Here is a 15,245-nt window from a genome sequence, read left to right on the forward strand (position 1 = left end):
CGAAGTCACTTTATCTCTACAGACTGTAAGCTGTCGTCTGTGAGGCGTGAGCGTGTTTGTTTGAACACAGTTCACGGTGGAGAACAGCTGCTGACATAATGTGGATCCCAAGATCCATAACTGGCCTACCTGGGGCTGAAAGTCTCCATAAATGCAGGCGTTTCGGCGGCTACACCGGCTTCCACGAGTGTGACGCTTATTTTGAGAAAATAATAGAATATAAATGTATTTTTATATTTCAATATCACAATAATCTTCCAATGTAGAACTACAAGTTAAAAAAGAAGTAACATAAATCAAATCCACTTCAGCTAAATACTTCTCATTTATTTCCATCTTACATGCTGTGACTGCAGCCATTCCCACATCTCTGTGAATGGGACTCATGGACATGGATCAGTGGTTGTTGATCAATGGTCCTGAGAATCTGCATAATTAAGATGAAGGAACGGAGCTCCCAGCCCATCGTTCCTGCAGCTGCTTTCAGTCTTTATGCAAATGTCCTGTTTGTAAGACTGAAACCTGCAGCTGAGACTGAAGACGTCACCTGATGATGACGACACGTTTCTCCCACAAAACGCTGCGTCCAGATGAACAGAAGCAACAGACTCACTTTCCTGGATGATTGAGATGCATCAAGACTTCATTGTGTGTTACTTCTCATTCAGCACAGACACATTATTCCTGTTAGGTCATGTCAGCTGTCACTCAGTACAAGCACAACTGTGAACAACACAAACTTCTCTTCAATGTGTCACAGAAACACTAAGTGTGAGAGCCTGTATGACACACAGGACAGACTGTAAGCTCTGCTGGCTGCACAGCACTTTGTAGCAGTTTTCCAACATGTCCTCCACCCGTGATGTCAGTGGTGGGACCCCAGTCACAGCACTCAGCACCACCTCCTTTAAATGTATTTTATAGCAGTTCCTCCCGTTACTCGGTGCAACGCTTCTTAAATGTGTTTTTGCAGGATAAAACACAGCAGGTGGTGTAGAGAGGACGTCAGCTGACGGAGCAGAGGGAGGCAGACTGTGGATAAATGACAGAGTGAGAGGAGAGCAACCATGACAGAAGCACAGGTGTGGCAGATAGAAGTGGCTTTATAGACACTTATTGTCAGTCCTCGTGCATGCTGTGGAAATAAGTGTCTGTGTCATGAGGTGACATGTGAGCTTATCTTTGGTCAATAAAGCTGAACGACCAGTTTTCACTTTGCTTGTTACGCTTGTTTAGTGACGTCTGGGTTTCTGTGGAGCCCGAATTTTGATGAGTTCTGGTGAAATCATCTGAGATCATCTGAGCATCGGTGAAGAGTCAGCAGAGAAAGTGTGGGACAGAAGTTTGCTTTGGACACATGGACTGAAATCAAAAAGTAACAAACAGGATTTCCAATGGACAGTATGGAGAAGTGAAAGTACACAAAGGCTGTGCTGGAACACGTGTGTTACACTTTTTGACAGCTGAGAACAAAACACAATATTTTGCATCATCTCTGCAGTGTCTCTTCTTTCCTCTGCTGTTGTGCTTTTAGCTCCAAACTGTTTCAAATGGTTTGTCAGCAAGCTGACCTCTGACCTCTGCAGTACTAACTCCTGACCCGTACAAAGAGCGGGCGTTTCTGACCTTTGACCTGCAGCTGTATGTCTCTCAGTCTCAGTTCTTCTCTCCGTCACTGATGGAGCAGGTGTAGTTGCTGCTGACAGTCAGTCGTTTGTTTTCTCAGAGTGAGGCTGAAGTCTGAACTGTTCAGAGCATCAGGTCTCATCAACGTGCGCTGCTGTAACGCCGCTTTGTCCTCTGAGATCAGCAGGTATGAAACCTGAGTGCTGACAGAGCAGCATGTTCCCCCTCATTCACCTCCACCACCACAGCCAAGGCATGCTGGGAAACTGAGGACACACAGACGGAGAACTGAAGTGTCTGCTGTGTGTTCATCTCAGAGTCCTCACAGGTGACACATTAGCTCCAGAACACCAAGCCAGGTGTTTGAAGCCTGACAGGGATTCTTCCCATCCAGAGGGAGGATTTAGCTGCACAACAATGAACATTAGTGTGTAGTTTAGAAACACAGACTGTGCCTGCACTGCATCTAGTGAAGAAAAGTGTTACTGCCAGAGAACGAGGCTCCTTTAAAGCAGCTGATATTAAGGTTGAAAAATCAACAATAAGCTGATGTAATCAACGTTTCACAAAATGGTCAGCAGCTAAAATCTGGAGCCGTTCTTTGGTGGTAATTAACAGTTTGTTCTTGTTAGCTAATTATGTAATTAAAGGTAGCAGCAGAAGCCTTGTGTTGAAAGCCCATTCACTCACACATTCACACAGTATGTGTGTGTCTGTGTTACACTGTGGACATCCCTTCTGTTGGAGCGCCATCTTGTGGCAGGTTTAAGAAATGTTCTTCTTGTAAATCCAAACTGATGCACCTCCATAGCAGACTGTGGAGGCTTTCAGTGACATGAAGACTTGATTTATACTGTCATATTCTCCTGTTACACAAAGCACAGCACGCTGAACATGGATGAACTGAAACTCCCAGCATCTGACTGAGGAAAAGCACAAATCATTCTCACACTGACTCCTGCTTGATTTTAGATTTGCTTTCAAATCCTCACACTTTCATATGAAGCACTAAATGGGCTCCAGACTGTTTATCTCAGCTTCCTGTCAAACACACTGCTGCTCACACCGAGGCTCAGTTTACTCCTCCAGCCTGGCTTAACCTGCTGTCTGTTAAAAACAGTCCCACACTCCTCTGTTTAATCCTTCTGATCAGACTCTTTGATTTTGTATTGTTTTTACCTGAAGTTGTGTTTTTGACATGGTTCTGTCTGTGAAATAAAGCTCACACACACACTGCTACAGTCCTTCATACACTTAGAAACGAAGCTGCTCCTTTCCTCAGTGCTGACACATAAAGAAGAGTTGCTTTTATATCCAACACGTCTCTGTTCCAGAAAACAGCTTCAGCAGCCTCTGAGTCTGAACTTGGAGTTGGTTATAAGCCACAGGCCTGTGTGCACAGCAATGAGGAAATATAATGCAGTAAGTGAAACATGGATGTGTGGAACAGATTATCCCAAAGCTTGATTCTGTTCATCTGGACGTTCTCAGTGAAACATTTGGTCTCTCGGTCAGGTGACTCCTTTAGTCTCAGCTGACTGCAGCTTTCCAAACCTTTGTCACTGGATCACTCACTTCATCTCCAACGTGTCCCTGACACAGACAGCTGGAGCCGTTACAGCAAAATCATTGATCATCGTTTTTAGAACATTAGCTGGTGTTGGTGGGCAGGCTAGCAGTGCTAATTGTTAGCACTAGTTCTGCTGCTCTCCCTTTGTCTCTGTTATTGTTGGTCTTTAGTGAACAATAGAAAGTGTCTTCATGAGACTGTTGCCTAATGTTCAAATGTAGATAACACCACCTGCACCAACCTGTTACACAGCACAACCCTCTGGTGTAGCTTTGGCTGGAGCACATATTGGCAGCTCCAGTGACATCACCACTCCATGGTGACATCATCTCTACAGACTGTGGCTGTTACATATCCTCACCTGGTAATAATAAGACTGTCCTCAGCTGCACACAGCTCCAAGATGAACAAACTGAAGTAAATACAAATTAGAGTTACGATAGATTGAAATCTTGTAATCAGAGCTAATTCTTAGTGAAACTCTCACAACATCATATCATGATCCTGGGTTAGTGTCTCGGTCTCAGATCACAACATCAGCACAGGCTTGGCTTGGGTGAGGTATTGAGTGGTTCTTGTCCATGACAGCTGCAGGTACAGTGCCATCAGCCATGCTGCACCACATGTCTGCCCAGGAACATTAGTGTGGCTGAGTCTCATGTAAACATTGTGCTAAAGTGGTGGGAAAGTGGCTGCAAGCTGGCTGCACTGTGTCCAATACTCTCAGTATGATATCCACAAACCTCTGAGTGTCACAGAGTGGGCCTGTGCTCAGCTCACTGTGCCCCATTCAATTCTACTTGCATAGTTTTACAAGTAAAATTAAAAGTTGCTCAATGATAAGTTATTGTAGTAACAACTAAGTCCATGGTCATTATTTGTTAATAGTAGCTTAAAGCTTCTGCACCAATCATGGAGCACCAGGTTTAGAGCATGTGGATCTACAAAAGTAAGTCCCAGTAAGATGGGCTGAGCCTTACATACTAGAAGATACATGTCATTCCCAGCAGATGAAGCGCCCTTTAAAGCAGGATCTCACTTTAAACCTAAAGAACTTGCTATGAGCATGCAGTGCATTCATGCTTATTATTCATACGATTGTGGGGAGCTAATAAAGTGCAACTATCACATTACATTTTATTATTAAATTGTTGTTAACAATCCCTTCACTTCTGCTTATCTAATTCATGGTTGCAGGATGGCTGACAGCTTCCATTAGGCAGGAGGTAATGTCCATTCTGGCCACAGTGCAACCCACAATGTGTAACTGACACTATTATATTGCATTATGTCACATTGTTACATCTTTTTAATAAATGATGACAGTCAGCTGAATTTGCTGCCCCCTTGGTGGAGGACATCAGGATCAGCAGCTCCATCACAAACACCACAGAAGAAGAACAACACTGGATCAGATTATCTGGACGTGTTTGACAGGGACAGTGTTCATGTTCATGGACATCAGGACAAAAACAGACGATGGAAACCTGCCAGATTTGAGCTAAACTGCTCGTTTCCATGTGTAGTCCCTGGGAGGTCACATGACCAACAAAGACACACAAGCTGTGTCCCAAAACGTCGGCTGCATCCTCCGGAGGCCGCATTTGAAGGCCGATGACGTCACAGCCAGGCGACGAAGGCTGTCCCGATTCCTCGACTCCTTCAAATGCGTCCTTCATTCCCCCGAGTTTGAAGGATGGGTCGGGTGTGTCCTTCGTGGCCCACCATATCCCAGAATTCATAGCGCGGCCCAGCCAAATTTCAGCTGCCAACAATGGCGGCCGCTACTAAGTTTTAAAATTTAACGAGGGAGCACTACTTACTTACAATGAATTCCTTACACTATATAATTTTCCCGTCAGTGTTGGGGAATTCTCAATGGTGCTTGGTGCCATACCCTCAGGGACTTTAATGTTATATAAAAACACTGACAGCTCAATATCTGCCTCAGTCACTCTCCCTGATCCAGCTGAGTCAGCAGTGGGAAAAATCTGCTTTTCACAGGAACTTGGTAACAACAATAAGAGAATACGTAGTTTATTCCAAGAAGATATCATGTCTCTCCCATATATAGAATATCTTACTGGAACCGACATGTTCCAGATATCACCTGGAAGACAGTCTGGATGATCCCATAAATATCTAATTGTGAACAAGGTGAAGGAAATCTCATATAAAATTCTTCATAAATGTGACCCAGCCAGTCACTATATGGTAACATTTAAAAGAGACATAAATACTAATTGAACTTTCTGTGGGGATCATCCAGAAACTGTGGCACATCTCTTTTGGTTCCTCTACACAGAGATTCTGGAAGAATTTAGCAGTTTTGTTATTGTCCATATTTTAAGGGAGTTTTCTTTACGATGGAAAATGTTTTATTCTGTTTCTTTAAGTTCCCCAGGAAGAATGATAAATGTTTTTTTATAAAAAAATTGTTAATACTTTTAGCTATTTTATATCCATAAATGTAAGTTTATTAATAAAACACCATATTTCTGCCTTTTTATAAGGATATGAATTGTACATACAATCAATTTCAGACTCAACCAACAAAAAGCCTCTCAGAACAATATTTATATGTTGATTTTTTTCGCCTACTCATATCATATTTTTTTTACTCCTGGTTCTGTATGTTCATGTTCTGTTCTTTTGTAAACTTCATCTGTTTGTATGTTGTATACTCATTGTGTTTCAATAAAGTTCGATTTAAAAAAAGGTACGTTCTAAACGAAGCTTCAGACGTCACTGATCACGTGACTCTGGCCAAACGAATCAAGCCTCGACACGGTGCTTCTGAAGCAGCGCGTTGATCTTTCTGACACACGCACCGGAGCGTCAGCTTCAAGCGGACCATCACTACGTCTCACATCTAAAGGTGTCAAGGTAACTTTGAACTGAGTTCAGTCAATCTGGAGTTTTTCCAAGTTTTCTGTTGCTCTCTGTGAGAGAAGAGCGTTAAAGGCGGGGCTCTCCAGAGTCCAGCAAAACAGGAAACCACAGCTGGGTGTGTGTAAGTGTGCAAACCAATAGAATGCATCGTGGTGGGGGGGCATCACGGGCATTGGCAAGAAAAAAATAAAATAATCGGTCGTACCCATGCTTCCCCGACGTCATGCCAGCGCATATTGGGAAATTCGTAGGCACCGATCGGTTTTCTATCAGCCATTTGCTGGGAGTAAGGGCGCCCTCCGTTTGCGAGGTGCGCCTGCTGCTGGCGGCACAGGGAGGAGAGGGCGGGGCGGCGGGGAGTCTCTGGCTGGCTGGAGCGACATCTAATAACCAACTCGCAAAACAAAATAAAAACAACAAACAGATATTATGATACAGACTTATAATCTGCACCCATGTTTTTTCTACATTCTATAAAGTGAGCGCGAGAGCCCTCGGTGCGCCTGCGCGCTGCTGAAGTCAAAGTAAACTTTATTGTCATCTCCGCTACAGACAGTCCAGCATATAGAGAGACGAGACGACGAGGCTGCAGTTACAGCGATGCAAGTAAACAAACAATAAATATAAGAAGAGTAAGAAAATAAATCTACACTTTAGGACTCGGGGTAAAGGATCAATAACAATTTAAATTTATAATTTACAGTTTGATGATTTAAAGTCTCACACAACCCGTCAAAAGGGGCGGGGCCGGCTGCTTCCAAGTAGAGCACATTTCATTTATAATGATGTAAATCCAAGCCCATCATGGATTCACGATCTGAATCCTGGGTTGTGTGAAATCCCAGAAATCAACCTTAGACAAAGTGAATCTGTGAACTAAGGTGTAGGTCTGTTAGGCAGGGCCGTGCAGAGAGGTTTAAAGGGGCGGGTGCTCAAAGTTAAAAAGGGGCACATTGAACCAGGCTGAATAACAACAACACACTTTCATCAAGAATCTAATATGGGCAACAAGGCAAAGCAAACGTAGCCGATGCTTTACCTGATGGGTACAATGTTGCTGTTGAGGGGTTGCTGTGGATAGTGCTGGAGGGCAGGCAGGGCTGGACTGGGACAAAAAATCGGCCCGCCATTTTGACTGGAGACCGGCCCACCAAAAATGTGACGTCATTCATGGATAAAACCGCAAAGGATTCTGGGAACTTTTGGCAAGCGGTACTAGCGCATACAGGCTTTCAATTGAACTCAGTTACACAGCGATAAAAAGAAACACAAAAAATGGCAAGAAGCTGCTGTATTATTAACTGCAATAGCCGGTGTTGTGCCAAAAAGTGATTGTCTGCCAAAAACTGATTTATTTGCAAAGAAACTGATTGCTCGTATTTAAATTGCTATAAATAACTTGTTGGGCTATAATATGTGAAACATATGTCAAATGCATCCCTCATGGATGACATAAAGTCATACTGAGCTACAAACAACATTAGTGTAACAAGGTAGAAGCCGCAATCAGTCTGTGGCAGTGACTTTTATATAACCTTTATTTATGCCGTAAAAAAAATCTAATTAACATTAAAAATGTATTTTTTAAGAAGTAGTTGGACAGCAGAAATGGCTCAAATATTACAAGTATTTTTCCACTACTAATTAATTACCGTTGAGCTCAAAGGTTATATTAATACACGGTTAACGAATGTGTACTTATGACGACGATTTGTGAGACGAACAAAGGTAAACGTACCTTTGTTCGTACGATGGTCTTTCGGTGCATTTCAAGGTCCTGTACCCATCCGTCGGTAAACTGTACCTGGGCTTGTTGCAGTGACCTGAAGTTACTAAACTTCATGAGTGCATGCACTCACTCCAAGAACCGTATAATTATAAATCTGAGCGTGGTGAAAGTTGGGCAGCACGCTAACGTCTTTTGTCCCTCTGTGTGCTCGTAAGGGTCTGACCCTTTCACTCCTTTGATTTTTCCTCGTATCTTTTCTTTGTCTTTTCGTCGAGTCTGTCTTTGTACGGACCGGCATTGTTCTCCGTCGTTTTGTACATTCCTTTTTTGTGCGGCAAAGAAAAAACAAGAAGGTATTGGAACCGGAGAATGAACGTTTTGCGGTGCTGCAATTGCAAATGCTTGTATTTGATGCGGTTCTTGGATTGTTTTGCCAGGAGTTCCCGGCATGCAATGCGCAAAGTCACGTGGTCTGTCAATCGCTATAGGAAAAACCATAAAGCCTTTGCATGAAAACAACTGCTTTGATGTACACTGCCTTGTTGGTATATATGTATCAATCTGATAAAGTTAAACCTACACCATTCTCCCTATTCGGGATTTTAAACAGTACATAGCGGAAACAAAAAGACTGCTTGGTAGAGTTAACCTCCTGAACTATCTACAGCACATGGTAGAAACCTGAAATTAAGACCAAGAACACTAGAAGTGAGACATGATCATTAATTAATATTAAAATTAATAAATGACAGATTTAGGGATATTTTCATAAAGTATTTATTTACCAAAACAATAGAAAACAGCATGGTAGCACAATATATTTTGTTAACACAGCAACCTTTAAATATGAAAGGAGACAGAGAAAGAAAGGTGAGAAAGAAGAATAAGAATAACACTTAATTGAGTTTTTGATGGCATTTTACACACAGTACTAATACAGTATCTAGAAAATATGGGAAAATACTGGCATCATATACAGTACTAACAGAAAAGCATGCCGTTACCTGTTGCCTGTCGACACAGCTGCTGATCTTCCTCACCAAAAAAATGAGGATCCCTGAAAGGAATAGAAAGGTTATGTTAAAATGAATGACTGTCACGGTGATCATGGGAAGCTCCAAAATATCACAACAACAGCTACGAAATCACAAAATGCAGTGTGATGTCTGTAAGCACCAAACATGACATCTCTGCAAATTCATCTTGAAACATGTAGGTACCTCACACGTACAGCTGCAGCCATCTCAGCCATTTATCACTGTGGCTGCCAAGTGGCTGCCACTTCACAAGCGCATGGCACAACATAGAAGAGCCACCTCCACAGGACAAGACTCAGCAGTCCATCTGCATCTTAAGGATAAAGGTCACTCTTTCGAGGATGCTAATGTTCACATTTTGGACAGAGAGGACAGATGGTTTGAAAGAGGAGTGAAAGAAGCCATCTATGTCCACTGTGAGCGACCATCTTTGAACAGAGGCGGGGTTTACGACACCAACTCTCTGCCATCTATAATCCAGTTTTGAGATCCTTCCCAGACGCCTTAACGCCCACTCACATCCTGGGCCATCTGACCTCAGGAATTCGCATGATAAGGTGGGGCCAGGTTTCACAATGAACTCACCCGAAACTCTGGCTGATTGGGGCCCACACCCAGTTTCACACCTTGGCTCAGGTGATTAGAGGATCATCAGGGGGTCCTTTTGTCCCTCTGTGGGGGGTCACTCCCACTAGGTTTATATCTGGGACTCTCCACCATTTGACCTTAGAACTGAAGAAGCTTCTCGGATGAGAGGTGAAACGTCTTCAAGTAACTTAAAGAAGTCCAGACGCTTTTCTTTGCAAGCTCCTTTGACTACGATGACCTGGATGACTGAGAACCTTCACAGACATAAGGTGAATGTGACAAACAAAGCGCCTTCTTGTTCTCTGTGATAATGTAAAGTTATTAATGAAAAAACAAACGAGTAAAAAACGGACTGGAAACATGTCTTCAATCAAAACTCGACAAAAACAAAGAAACAGCCTCACTTCTCTGCGACGCTCCCTAAAAATGACGTTACGTGTTACGTACCAGAGATTTCTATACAGCCCTTTATCAAGCCGAGAGAAAGTGACGCAAAACCCTCCAACTAATAACGACTAGCAGAGAGGCTCAGCTGAGTGTAGTTACCTGGTTTGCAGACGCATACAGACGTTTCCTGTCCTCTCGGACGCAGCTGTGATAGAACATGTGGTGCATTACCGCCACCAACTGGCTTGGAGTGAGGACTGGAAATCGCTCATGCCAAATCAAAAAAAAAAAAACATAAAGAAAGATTAAGTGAAGAGATAAATGAATACATTAAATCAAGAAGAAAAAAACCCACCACCAGACATATACATCCTCATATCCTTCTGTACAAATGAGTTTGTTTTAGAAACTGAAAAAAGCCACAAAACCTTCACATCTAGAAATCCTTTGCAGTAAAACTTGTTTTTTGGCAGGTTCCACAGGTTTTGAATCAGTTTTCTTCTTTATTCCTGATAATTTTGACAATGAAAAAGAACATGTTCTATCCACAGTATTTCTGATTTTGCGCCATTACCCCGATTCATAGTGGAAGTCGGTTTTTTACTTCCGCTTGTGCTGTTGTTGACAGTTGCGGGGTTACACCTTCACTGTTGATAAAGATTTCTCTCACTGCAGTTTCTTTTACCTGGAGTAAATGGCAACACATCGAAGGTGGATACACAGTAGAGCTGTTTTAAAAAGCAGCAAGGACAGTTCAGTTGCAGTGCCTCACCCGTCACTTCTCACGGAGTGGGTAGATGACATGAAACTATGGCCCGATGTTAGCTACATCGACATTATTAATTACCTTGTATTTTCCGAAGGCGTTGATGGCGAGGAATTACGTAATTACAAGAGCAGCGAGGCGTATAATTACCTGCACAGCAACAAAATTGATAAAGTACTGCTCAACAAACAAGGCGAATTTTTTTTACTTAAGGCAGCTGTAGAGCCGAGCCAGAGTATTAGTCAAGCGAAACACTTAGCATGGGCAATGCTAAGAGAAAGTGGAGTAGTGGAGACAGTCGGCTGTTCCTGTATCGCCGGATTAGGGAGATCATGTAGTCATGCGGCTGCTATTCTGTGGAAGCTATATCACTTATCTGGATATCACAATGTTTAAATCACTGAAACAGAAACACTGGACTGGTCAAAGGCTGTGATTAAGGAGTCACGCTACTGTGTTTTTGTTCGTATTACTGGAAGTAATACCACTCAAAGTGGTCCGAGTGAGCTTTCTTCTTTTCTTCGGTGGGGGTCGGTCATAGCCCAGATAAAGCTCCGGGTCGGGGTGTAGCTCTGTGGGCTTTTTATCGATAAAATGAAAGGAGCAAACATAAACTCTCTTTGGAGGGTGTTTGAGTCTTAAAGCTGCCAGCCACGCTAGTTTCCGATCCTCCTTCCGCGGCATAGAGTGCAGTGCGTAGGGCGGTGGGCACGGACAGGCCTTTCTAAGTTGTTGATGCTCAAGGAAAAATGTTTCTAATGTGTTTTTCAGTTTTCTTGAATTATTGTGGCAGCCGACGACAGCACATGTTGAACCCGAGCTCATCTTCGAACAGGTAAAGCCACTTATTACCGCACAAAGTAACTGATTTTGTTGTTAGCAACGACTGAACGCGGGGTCTCGCTTTGAGAAACCGGAAGTATAAAACCGGACAACGGAAGTAGTGGTCTGTCATGGCAGCCTACGTACGCTCTTACAGAAACCTGTGGATAGGGCTTTGGAGTTGACGTCACGCCGCAATGCATTGTGGGAGCGCGGCACCATTTTCGAGGTCTACGAATCAAAACAAACACACTGTGTTGGAACGACGATTACAAGATGCTTAAAAGCAGCTCAAAAGAGAACGGACTGTATAGAGACCGATTGCGTCCAGAGGCGAAGCGGCGGTACTTGCAGAAAATAGCGTGCAGTGGAAATGTGGACCCGTATGAAATACGGCCGTGGAGTAGAAACCCTGAAGACGTAGCCTGATATATTTTCGTACCTTATCTGTGGAGTCAGCGCGTACAAGTCGTCATTCAAACAAAGGTAAGTCAGCTCGAGTACTGCGTGTGAAATGCGTTTGATTTCCCTGCAAACATTCACATTAGTGCAGCATAAATTCATTCATGAGGGGAAATTACAGTGAGAACACGTGGAGGCTGTTAGAGGGAGAAGATAGTGAGTTCAGTGCAGGGCTGTGCAGAGAGGTTTAAAGGGGCGGGTGCTCAAAGTTGAAAAGGGGCACATTGAACCAGGCTGAATAACAACAACACACATTCACCAAGAATCTAATATGGTAAATAAAATAAATAAATAAATAAATAAAATAAATCTAATCTAATATCTAATATTCTCCATTTTCTTTAGTTCGTCTATAAGATTGCTAAACAAGGGGGAGGGTGCATCCGACCTCCTCGGCTGTAATTGGTCCAGCCCAGAGTCGATCATGACCAATTGGCCAATCCAACGCCTTTCATTGTTTATACCCTTCCCCAAAAAAAAAAAAAAAAAAAAAAAAAAGAAATCAGTCGGCCCATAAAAACAAAAAATCGCCAGCGGCCCACCGGGCAAATGCCCGGTATGCCCAATGGCCAGTCCAGCTATGAGGGCAGGGCTGTGTTGGTCTGAGACTGTAGACATTAAAAAGTCCACAGGAGAGATGGTAGCTGATTAAACAAGTGTCATGAGATAATAACTAAATGCAAAGATTGGTGACAGCGCTTGGAACCATAAGGCAACTTGGCTCTCTGTGAAGGCGGTCGCACTTTTCTCCTCTCCTCCTTCCCCTTATCTTCCCTGCTTAGCCTCTTGTGTCCTGTCTTGTCTCGCGTGCACTACTTTTCCCTTGAACAGTCTCTCACTGTCGTTCTCTAAAACCTAACAGAGAATTATGGATTTGATCAACTGGTCTCTGAACGCTATTGACACCCTCTTCTCAACGAGAAGTCTGGGCTCGGGAGAGCCCGAGTGCCCTGGAGGGACTTTCCCTGGCGGGACTGTCTATCGAGGACGCTGAGGATATTTACCTATTCGGAACCATGATAACAGGGTTCTTGCTGATCGGAGCTGGCTTGGCCCTGACTTATCGGAGAAATAAGAGAGCGGAACCAGCTGTTCAAACCCCCCCTAAGCTGACCGCTGGAATTGAAGCGATGGGACGAGGCGCGGCCTCCCACACCGAACGCAGCATGGTTAACACCTTGGAGACGCTTACAGCTGCCGTGAAGACTCAAACTAACACCATTGAGCGTATGATGGGATACATCAGAGAGGGGCCTGCTCACAATAACACCCTTGAGCGAAAGTTGGATAACATCGCAGAACGGTTCACTGCAGCTGTGGGGTCTCAGAACCAAAAGAATGACAACACCACGGAACAGAAGCTTGATACCATCATGGGGAGGCTCGCAGCTCTCCAACGGGAAATCGAGGCCCCAGTGTCAGAGTGCTAAATTCGCTGCTCGCATAAAGGAGAAATCAACAATATTCTACATTTGGACACCACGGCGCCAGCTGCAGGCCCAAGGCTGGAGCCCACCAAAACAACTCCCTGATTACGACTGTGTGATGACTATTCTTCCCATCCCATGAAGGACACCTGGATCGGCTGGAGGACTGTTTACTTAGTCTGATACAGCGAAGGACACTGTCTCAGCTGAACTATGGACACGCACACACATACACTTACACTGATAAGCACGCACTCATCCCCCTCCCTTCCAAACGCCTTCGATGCTTGTTCCTGCGGGGGAAGGCAGCGGGTCTGTGTGCCGCGCTGAAATGGTAGCATGGTGCAGGACGACTGCTGTGTTCCTTCGAATCACCCCCCACCCCCCTATCCATCCCCTGTGGCTTGTCATGTGCTCTGATGTTGTGATGTGGACATTAATGTGCTCTCTGTGCAGAGGAGTTTTTTTGTTTCCTGTTCTCATGCTGTCCTCCCATAGGTTGCCCAGCGTGTGAAGAGGTCTCTTTTTTTCCTCTTGTACTTTTCCCAATGTTGTGTAATTTTTTCGGTGTTATTCTCCCAACGCTGCCGGTCTCCGACTGTATTCCCATGTGATGTCTTGTTGTTGTGTGTGTAAGTCGAGGGGGGTCCTATTCCTCTGTGGGGCAACCTGCATATGGCCAATAAAGCATTCATTCATTCATTCATTCAAACAAAAAACTGTGAGAAATAATTTAGGCTCTGCCTGTGAATCACTCTTTGCTTCTCTTCACTGGAGAGGAAACTGTGGGACGGTAGGCGGAAGCAAACACTGGATAAACTGGATAAATAACTATATATAGATAACTGGGGAGATAATAGATAATCTATATATATATATAGATAACTGGATAAATATCGGATATATAAACGTCTGCAACAAACTGATTCCAGCTTCTACCTCATGATAGGAATGTTTTTGTGGCTCAAGATGACCTGATATCTTTCATGATGGAGACATTTGACACATGTTTCACATATTATAGACCAACAAGTTCTTCATAGCAGTTTAAATACAGGAGTCACTTTTGGGCCCAGCAGATGAAACAGAGCCAATATTTCCTTCTTTGTTTAAGTGACGTGTGTCACAGATGTGAGCTAGTAAAGTGTAGCTGAACATTAGTAACGTTATTAACACTCTCAGCTGGTCCTTGTTCCAGACCTGAAGATCCTCTTCTTTCATTCAGCAGCAGCTTCAGGTCTCTGATGGTCCAGGGCTTGTTGTTGGGAAACAGCCCTGCTGGGATGATGGTGTCCTCACAGAAACAGTCAGTGATGCTGTTGATCTCCATCACAGAGCACGTCCCAGTCTGAAGGCTCAGTCCTGCAGGGCCTCGCTGGCTTCCTGACTCCACCCAGTCAACAACAGGAAGTGTTTGAAGTGCAGGAACAAACCGAGGCTGTGGTCAAACAGGAGTTTTTATCTCCTCGCTCTGACTCTCACTGTGGCCCCGCTGCTGTGTCAACATGTGTTTGTGCTAAACAATGATGGAAAGTGTTATAAATGACTTGTTGGCCTCTGATCTGTCACAAACAGCTGAAACGTGTCTCTCATGAGTCACATGAAGGTTTTTGACAGAAAGGACAAAAAGTAGCTGCAGTCAGTTTGTGTCATTTTTATATTTATTCATCTGGGAGAAAAATCTGAGGGACATTAAAATGTGTTTTCAACAGAGACAAGAACATGAATATAACAGAACAGGTAAATGAACATGTTTCAAGTAAACAGCTGGACTGATCAGGTCCAAACACAGAGTGATAAACTTGTCAAACAGCTGTCATATCTTTATATAGAAGCTCTTTATAAATGCTGCTCACTGCAGTCTGTTTACTAATAATGTCAAAGTGTTAGAAACACAGAAACATCAGAATGGTCTTTGTTCACAGAAACCTGTCTGGGA

General features: G+C 43.7%; 1 protein-coding gene and 1 pseudogene across 2 annotated transcripts in view; both read right to left on the reverse strand.

Moving 5' to 3' along the window:
* Window positions 1-15,245, reverse strand: part of LOC147337109 (uncharacterized) — a 360,298-nt gene that overhangs the window by 76,816 nt on the left and 268,237 nt on the right. The gene's annotated exons all lie outside the window — the stretch shown is intronic.
* Window positions 1-15,245, reverse strand: part of LOC147337110 (protein NLRC3-like) — a 547,272-nt pseudogene that overhangs the window by 52,203 nt on the left and 479,824 nt on the right. The window lies entirely within an intron of this gene.

Source organism: Aulonocara sp. 'chitande type north' Nkhata Bay, linkage group LG3 (genome assembly GCF_057382095.1).
Source record: "Aulonocara sp. 'chitande type north' Nkhata Bay isolate Kocher_YH1m ecotype deep benthic linkage group LG3, A_spYH_male_GT1.1, whole genome shotgun sequence".
Lineage (NCBI taxonomy): Eukaryota > Metazoa > Chordata > Actinopteri > Cichliformes > Cichlidae > Aulonocara > Aulonocara sp. 'chitande type north' Nkhata Bay.